Source organism: Phalacrocorax carbo, chromosome 2, assembly GCF_963921805.1.
Source record: "Phalacrocorax carbo chromosome 2, bPhaCar2.1, whole genome shotgun sequence".
Classification (NCBI taxonomy): Eukaryota; Metazoa; Chordata; class Aves; order Suliformes; family Phalacrocoracidae; genus Phalacrocorax; species Phalacrocorax carbo.
The window spans coordinates 5,752,904-5,762,308 of record NC_087514.1 but is presented as its reverse complement, the minus strand read 5'-3'; positions in this window follow the sequence as shown (position 1 = coordinate 5,762,308).

Genomic DNA, 9,405 nt, shown 5'->3' with positions numbered 1-9,405 from the left:
TAGAGGCTTCATTTTCCAACACCAAGACTCTTCTTCACTAACTAAAGAAGCACATGAAACCTTTTCACAAAACTTCTCATCTTCTCCCGCCTGAAGGCTTTTCCACCCATCTCTGGCTCCAGGTCATGTCCTTCTAGTGTCTTGTCAGCTTTCAGATTGTCTCACCTTTTCATTCCTATTTTCCTTTGCACTTGCTCATTATCTCTCTCCTTCATTCTCAGCAATCTAGTCCTTGATTTAGGTAAATGTCAACTTTTCTCTCTACTGGCATGAAATGATATTTTAACATTTATGCTCTTGCTCTGCCTCAACGCATAATTAAAATGATCAAATTAGCTATTTCGTTAAAGTCAATGGCCAGACTGCTAACAGAACCCCTCTTTTAGTATAATTTAACATCAGCATACAGTGCAATGAAGGTGCCCAGCACTTAACGTATGCCAGCATCAGCTGGAATAGATACCAGTTAGCTCTGAACCTAACTGAAATAATTTGACACCACTGAGCTGGAAAAGAATGTTTTACACCAGTTGCTGTATTTTAAGTATCCGGGACCAAGTATTCCAGTGTTTCCACTCAACAATATCACACAAGTTGTCTTAGCTTCTGTTCCAGATGTCTGAATTCAGCACAACAACCATCTGGTATGAATCAAGATAGCTTTAACCTGCCTTCATACCCTCCTGCTCCTAGTGGTGGCCCTTTGTCTGCTCGTGGTGTTGGTTAAAGCAGACTCAAGATTGTCAATAGACATCCCCCCACCCACGAATAGCCAGCAAGCAGCACTGCTCTGCCCATGACCTCCTTTTCCCCCATGAGACCTATCACAAGACCCCTAATATGAGAGGTGGATAGGGCAGTTCATTTAAAATTACTGTATTGACTCAGTGCCTAGGGGAGATCTATGAGGGTTATGGAAAGGCACTAAACCAGCTGTACTGTAATGAGAATGGGTCTGACTAGTGACACACATGTGCTGAAAATTTCCTTGAAGGGCTAGGTTAGCACACACAGGAGAATAAGGGCTTTGGTATTTAACAGTTGTTTTATTCTTTGCCTTTGCAAAAATGAACCACTTGATACTGGTATATCATTCCTTTTCAGAAATGAATGACTCAGTACTGATAACAATAACTGAACTAAGCGTGCCTTCTGGGGGATTTGGTATCCTTTTCTAAGTGTGCCCCATGAAGAGTAAAGCTAATTTCACACAGACAACTCTGAATATTAATGACCATACTGGGGTCCTGCTGTTCCCAATGTGGGAAAAGGCATCTGAGACAGAGAGATGAGAAGCCCCTTGGACACCTAAATTAGTGTTCATAATGACTTCAGGGGGCTGGAAAACCACCACCCACATGCCCTAAACCCGCATTAGGAAACTTTGTCTCTCAGGGCTCCAGCATCAGCAAGTAGGCAGCGTGTAATAGTCAGGTGCTCTGTACCACTGGTACCATTAAAGGCCATGATACTGTAACTGTATATCCCCAATGTCTATGCTAATCTCATCTGACAAATCCTCCTTGGCAATTACAATCATTACAGTGACTTGTGGAAACCACTCTGAATTTATCCTGCTATTACATTGCATATGGTGTGGCCTGTGGAGCAGATTTACTTCCCACAAAACAAATGCACTGCAGTTTCAATGGGACGTGGTGGTTTTTCTTCCTTTCCTGTGATGTATCCTGTGATGGGAATCTTTTATTGCTGTGAAAGTATTGGCAAATTGCAGAAAGTCATGCATATTTGAGACAGGTTATGTGAGAACTGTATGCACACATAAAAGTGGCAGTTGGGGTGAGGGCTGGGTGGTTTGGAGGGGAGAAGGAGAACTTTGCTGTAATGAGAAATGTTACAGACATAGAAACTGTCCTATTCATTAAATATGTCTCTGTTTACTTTCTTTACTTTTATGTTTTCCTGTGTCCTACCTCAATGGCATCTGTACTGATGAGTTTTGTCATTAGAAGCAAGGATAACATCACAGTTATTAATTGTATAAGTAGCTCACCTTTGCACACAACCTTATACAGACAAGTATTGCTTCCAGTCTTTCATATTTGCCCTTATTAAAGCTGAAGACTTTATTAACTCCTAGTGGGTGCTTATAGAAACGACGGAACCAGGTTCTTCTCAGCAGTGCAAAATGAAAAGACAAGGAGCAAGAAGCAACAGGCACATGTTGCAATGAAATAAATTTCAGCTATTTGCAGGGACATGTTTTTCACAACGAGGATCTCTAAGCACTGGAACAGGTTACCCAGCGAAGCAGTGGTATCTCCATCCTCAGATACACTAAACTCAGCTGGAGGGGACCTCAAGCAAACTGACCCAACTTTGAAATGAGCCTTGCTAGGGACCTCCAGAGGCCCTTCCCAATCTATAGTAATCCCTGATTCTAAAATATATTTGTAAGAAGAATTTATTGTCCAGAGTGCTTAGGCAAAGAGCAATTCTATTCATTTTAAATGGCATGAAAGATGGATCTGAAGGCTTCTATACTTGAGCTCATGAGTTTCTTCAGCTTTTGAGTTGAAGAGCTACCAAGTTCTTTGTGAATGACATCTTTTGGAAGGGAACATGTAATGCACTTTGAAAAGCTAAAAAGAACAGCAAAATATAACTGAATCAATCAGCAGGCAGCCTCAGAATTTGTTTTTACAACTGTTTTTCCAGAAGGCTTTACTCTGAGATTTCCTGCCATCCAATGATGGGAAAGAAACAATCCATGTAACATATGTGTGTAGTCAAATCTGCTTGACCTTTGTCAATCATACATTCATAGAAAAAAGTTCATGATAGATGGAGACAGAGTGGCAGAAATTGTTCAGCGCATAATTCTGATCATAGACTAGTCATGGACAGTTTGTGAACAGAGGAAAAATAAAGAAGGATAACATTTATCAGATAAATTATTGATGGCAAATTACTCTCCCAATTCTGCCTGTTCCCTGCACTCCATTAATGTTACCTTACCTCTCCGCTTGGAGGAAGGGAGGCTAATATATTAGCCAGACTACTGTATTAACTGTCACGCAACAAATGAGCAAATCATTGTATTTGCAAACTCTGCAAGCAAATCACTGTAAGCAGTCTTCAGGAACATGCACATTAACTTCACTCTCATGTAACTCTTGGCATGTCTGCAAATAGAACTGGCACTGTTTAATTTAAAGGTTGATTTATCATCACCTTTATAGTGGACACAGATGTTCCTTTTTTACTTTTTTTAATAAAAAGCCAAATTCTTTACATTTAGCTTAAATCTGCACAAATATCTATAATGGCCCCATTAGGCCTCATTAAGGCCTACATAACTAAGTTCATACCAAAACTATAAACAAGTCTGGGTTTGTATTTTAAATGCACATGCTCTATGTAAGCCATGATTACATGAGGACTTTAAATCTCAAAAATTCTTTTACCCTGTTCTCCCCCAGAACTTATTTAATGACGCCAAAAAGCATGAAGTTGTACTCTGGGGCACACAGGCTGCACTGTCATCTTAAAGAGAGCTGAAAACAAACAATAAAAAGAAGCTTCTTCACTGAATATACAGACCAGACAAACATCTGGATGTGAACTCCTTTCAGCTGAATTTCCTCACAGGATCCTGGTTATTCATGGGCTTCATGATATTACTGAACAAGAACATGAGTACCCACCATCTGAACACCAGGGTCTTTGAATATGTCTTTAGCTGAGCTCCAAAAATTGCAGCACATATGAATCTATTGGACTGTATATTCACCATGTTGCAAAGAATTCTGAAGGGCTCTAATGCAGTTGAGGTTATGACTTTGATCTTAAACAAAAGTAAACAATGCTCTGAGACCTACCTGGTACTCCTGAACTGCATTTCTCATCAGTGGATCCTCATTGTCCTGTGTTAGTTTCTTCTGCTCCACTTTCCATGTTGAGCTTCTCTTCCTCACAGCGAGATCCCTGCACAACTCCACTTCTTTTCATGACACAACAGCTTTTCCAGGTGGGACCCAAATCTCTTTCAGCTCTTTATGCCATCCCTGGCGTTGGCCAGAAGTGTATTCCTAAGAAAGAGAAAGAACTGAGTCAGCATGTGCTGGTATTTGCTCAGCTTCTGTAAATTGTCATCTAGGAACTCCTGACCCAGACATTGTGTCTATGTGTTTAATAGGCCTTAGCAGATATTTTCTTCTATGAATCTGCCTAATCACTTCCTGAACCCATGTAAACTTTCAGCATCTACAGCATCCCATGGGAAGATATTTCACAGCCTAATTATGCATTACACAAGGGACTGTACCCTCTTGTCTGCTCTGGACTTGCAGTCTGCAGCCTGCTAGTTTCGTTATGATCACCTAGTCCCTGTATTGAAGGAGGACATGAAGAAAACTCTCCTCTTTCATTTTCTCCATACCGCTCAGGTTTTAAAAGGCCTCTTTAAAATTCCTCCTCTGCTGTTCCCTTTTGAGGGAGAAGAATCTTAGTCTTTTAATCATCCCTCACACAGTTATCCCTTGCTGTGTCACCCTTTCCGTGCCTTTCAGTTCTACTGCACCTTTCTGAGATAAACAGGACAGGCTCCATGCAGTCATCAGGATGCGAGCAGTGCGGAGACACACAAGTATGACGAAGTTCTCTTATGTTGTCAACTCCTTTTTGCAATATCTAATTTGTATTTTTGACCCCTACAGAACAGCATAGTTATCTTTTCATGCAAAGTAATATTCTACCCTCAGAACTTTGCTCCTAAGAGATAATAAACTGCTCTGCACGTGCTCAAACATCCGTAATCTCCATAGGCTAAGCACCTCCTGTCTAAGCCCCACAAAAGTTCCTTCATTTAGCTCACCTGATCTTGACCCAGTGGTTATTCTCGCGTGTTGATCCCACATAAGGTGGTAGATGCTGGCTTCACTACAGTAGAGGATTGCTGCCTTTTTTTGCAGCTACAGAACCCTGGTAGTTCTGTAGCTAGTGGAACATTTTGTTGGCATAGAAAAGATAAGAGAGTCTCCAGAAGGGTTTAAAACTACTGGCACGCTGTACTGGAAAGGATGAAGCACCACCTGCAAAACCCACACAGAAATGTTCACCTGTGTAAACCAGAAACTTTCACTATTGCTTTCTATTAAGCATGTGATTACACACCTTCCCCCACATAGACATGCCCTTCTAGGAAGTACAATTGCAAGATCAGAAGGGAAATGAAATGAAATCAGATTAATGATTGGGTTGCCAGGAAAATTTTCCATGGTTCATGATGGACAGTGCACAGCCCGTGAACGTATCAGAAAAACAGCAGATGTGCAAGCACCCAACCAGAAGTATGGCTGGGTCAAGTGTGTTTCTCTGATTGTCTCCTTGCCCGCCGGTGGCAATAGGAATGAAAACATACATGAAAATTCAAAAATGCACTGTTTTTAAGAGAAAAATACAGCAATAAGGCTACCTAGGCTGAGTGAGCAAGATGGAGCCTGGGTGTTCTAGCACTGAGCTACATCTCCTGTCATTTTCTTCAGCTGCTGTTTAGTTCACTGCCCCATTTTGGTGAAATGCTGTTAAAAAGAATGTGTGGTACAAGCAGCAATGGATTCACTGAACCACAAGGCAGGGTGACGACCTGAGAGCCCCGTCAGTTGCATAATGCCTGCTAATGTGGCATTACTCTAAGAGTCTTCTTTAAATGGATGCCACCACCATCCTCATAGCTTCTCTGAGCCCTTCAGTCTATGGAAAACAACCTTTTTTATCATACTATAAAGGCAGAATCCTTGAAAGGTTACAGCTTAAGCTTATTATCCAGGCAGACATTTCAATGTTCTGCAAAGGTGTGGTATGTGTAAGACTCACCTAACCTTAGTCCTATATATAAAACAGAGTGAAACTTGGCCCAGGCTTCAAACAGCCAGACCAAAAGTGGAGCAAGAAATCTTCCTGATCTCCTTGAGTACCTTTGTGTACCTTCCTTCAAATCAATCTATGCTGGAGCATACAGGGCTTATGATATAGCAGCCATTGTGGATACAAATTTGCCTAAAAGTTTGGCCGCTGACTGTGGGAAGGGTGGCTGTTCTGCAGATGGCTCCAGCCTAGACCATGCTGGCACTGGTAATTCTATGATCAGAAAATGGGCAAAGTAAATTCTCCAAATGCATATTTGCTAAGTAAAGGGATGCTTTTTCTCCTTATACTTTTGCAATACTTCATTTAGATCATGATTATCAATAGCAATTGGTGGGGGGGCATGAACCACAGTGTCACAGAGATTGCAGACCAGCTTCCTAGGTCTTTCAGCAGAAAGGCTTATCTTCTTTCAAACCACCTTAGATCTGTAAAATATTTCAAAATGCTAGGCTTTTCTGTCTACATCTGCTGAATGGAGAAATGAATCTGGTGAGCTCAGAGAATACTGGAGGAAAGTACGTGTCTGCCAAACCACTGAGCTGGCAAAGATTTTGCTGAGGACTTCAGCAACTTGCAGCTGGCCAAAGGCCTGTTATTTATCTAATTTACTGACAACAGTGTTATGTTATTTTCGTTCTTCAGGCATCAAGATGAAGGATATTGTAATGTACTTGGGCTGTAGCCCTATGAAAGAGAGCAAAGATTGGATTTGCTCATCCTACATCTTCCCCAAAAGTCATGACAACAGTTTTCCACTTGCCCTAAAATCAAAAGGTTCTGGTAGATATAAATACTAGGTTAGCTGGTTTATTGTATGCCTGTAGGTTCCTCCACAGGCCACACAGGACGTTTTGTCTTTGGGATTTCCGCTGTGATCTGACAAGTAAAAGTACTTCAGAAATTCTGTAATTCCGTGAACTGAGCTTAGCTGGATATTAGCCAGTCAGTCAGAAGAAATTGAAGTCCTGGAAAACACAGGCAAGTATCTCATGCAACTCTTCAGAGTGCTTGCTGAACGCTGGAAGTCTGTGTTCATTTCTCTTTTTTGTCTGAGAAGAAGGACACTGGAGGCCACATCTGATATCCATAAAAGCACCCTATCTCCTGCTGCCCACAAAAGCACTCTCATGATTTCTACACTTTGGATAGGGTCTATCCATCACCTCTGTTGAAGTTGTTCCACATTAAAAAAAAAAAAAGAAAAGAAGGAAAAAAAAAAAAACCAAACCAGATTCACTCAGCACAGAGACAAGAATGAAAATGAATCACCAGTTGGGTGATGAGCGTATTCTGCTGGGAGGGAAAGAGTTCGAGGCTCCAGCTCCTCTTCAGAAGATGATGTGTTTTATATATTTGTGTGATGGACACTTCATCTCACATCCCAAGACTTCCACCACTCCAACACTGAACCAATTACCTGCCAATCAGACTATCAGATTAGTACACACACTTTTTTTGGATGCCACCTCTGGTTTCCATAGAAACTGTTTTAAGCCTCATCCTCGCTCAATTAGAACTTTTTATAATTTCTCCACCCTTATGAAATCATTTGTGGTTCCCATGGTAATCACTGAAAATTTGTTATCTCTCAAGTACTGCTTCTTAATCAGAGGCTTCACCAATAGCAATGTCCTGCTGGAGCAGTAAAAGGCACAAGAAGGTTCTAATCCTCTTTTTGAGTGAGGAGTATGTCCTTTACTCACCCATAAGGCCATGTACCACAAATCCTAACTCTGACATTCAAGGTTTTGGTCACTGTAGTTTTCACTGCATTCACAGAGGATGCTACAATGTCCCTGTTTTATTGATTGCAAAGATGAGGGACACAGATTTACATGGATTTTTGTCCAAGATGGTTCCATAGGTCAAGTTATCTCAACAAAGCCTGTAGGAAAATTCGGGTCTCCGTTGCTGAATTTAGCCCTTGTCTAGTCCCCTTTTCACTGGATCTCAGTGCCATGTGCTCTTATACAAAACAGGTGCCAACAGTCCAAATGCCCCATGTACATGCATTTCGTGTTCAGGTGTTTAAAACACCACATAGTCAATGCAAACCAAATTTGTTTTTATATATGCACACCGTTTTTGTTGTTTTTATGTATGTGCACTATGTACACACACTACCTTTACAATGCATTTGGTACACTTTCCTTCAAGCCTAGATAGTAATTTCCATTACTGTTAATACGCCAATCCATGATAGTATGTCCTACTGCAGTCCCAGGCTTAGAAAGCTTGCTTTGACACTAAATGCAGCGGTGTAGCTGATCTCAGCCCATTCTTTCAAAAATCAGCCCACATTGCTCCTCTTCCACGACGGTACTACTTGTCCTGCTCTGATCCTCTTATCAAAGTTCAGAAGCAAGGCTTATAGATGGTATCCTCTGGCCTTTCTGACTCAGCTCCAGCATTTCAGCAACTGCTATCTTGGGCCATCTGGGATGCTGCTGGACACCTTTCCATCAAAACATGTGTTGTATTTCCCTCTTGAAGCTGATTCTGGAGTTCTTCCTGTAATGACTGATACAAAACAAATTAAGTATGCTTCAAATTTTGATTTAATATAAAATACAGTTATGTGCGTATATCTTCTGGATGTAGACGGCATCACTTGATGTGGTAAAATCCCATCCTCTCCTGTTATATTGAAGCCAAGACTTCACCCAGGGTTTTCAAGTTGAGAGGGGACTATTGTAACCAGCTATCATGATTTCCAGCCAGGAAATGCTACATTCAGTTTCTCCTTCTTCTTTGAAATAAGCCATGCCTTTTGGAAAGATATCTACTCTTGATTCAAAAAATTAAAGGGAAATAACACCATTTTTCCACTACAGAACTGGCCCTAGTAGTTAGTTGCTAGAGACATGCTTAATTTTCCAGTAAAATGTGCTACATGACACACACATATCCTATAGAAATTACTACCTTGTGTATCCCTCTGTGTTCAATTCTCTTTTGCTCCTGCTCCCACAGCACAATATGTCATCCCACCAAGACATCTCAGACAGATATTTTATTTTAGGAAGAATCTTACTGTGTCTTTCAAATGTGGAATTTCTTTCTCCAAGTAACAGTCTGGGCTGGTGGAATATGATCCTGGCTGTGACTATATGAATATCATTATGTATTGGAGATTATATGTTTGTTGGGACATCTCTAAAAGAGGGGAATGCCTTCTGCAGCACTGCAGAAAGGGTTAATTGATGGAGAAAAGGATAGATAGTTAGCAACAACCTCATGCAGAATTGCTCCATTTTGCTCATCAGATAGGTTTTCTCCTGCGCCCACAGAAACCCAGGGTTCATAGCCTGTTCATACCCCATGTCAGGAATTGCTCTTTATGCTTCACAAGAAGACAAATTTTCAAGCTGGGATGATAGCTGCCTACCTGAAAGCTTATTCAGCATCCTCCTCTCTCTGTGGTTGGCTACAGCCAGAGATTTCCCATCAGAGGGAACAGTAATTATCTTAGTCTATATAGCTGGTAGGCTTTAGGAGCTGTTCATTAGTACT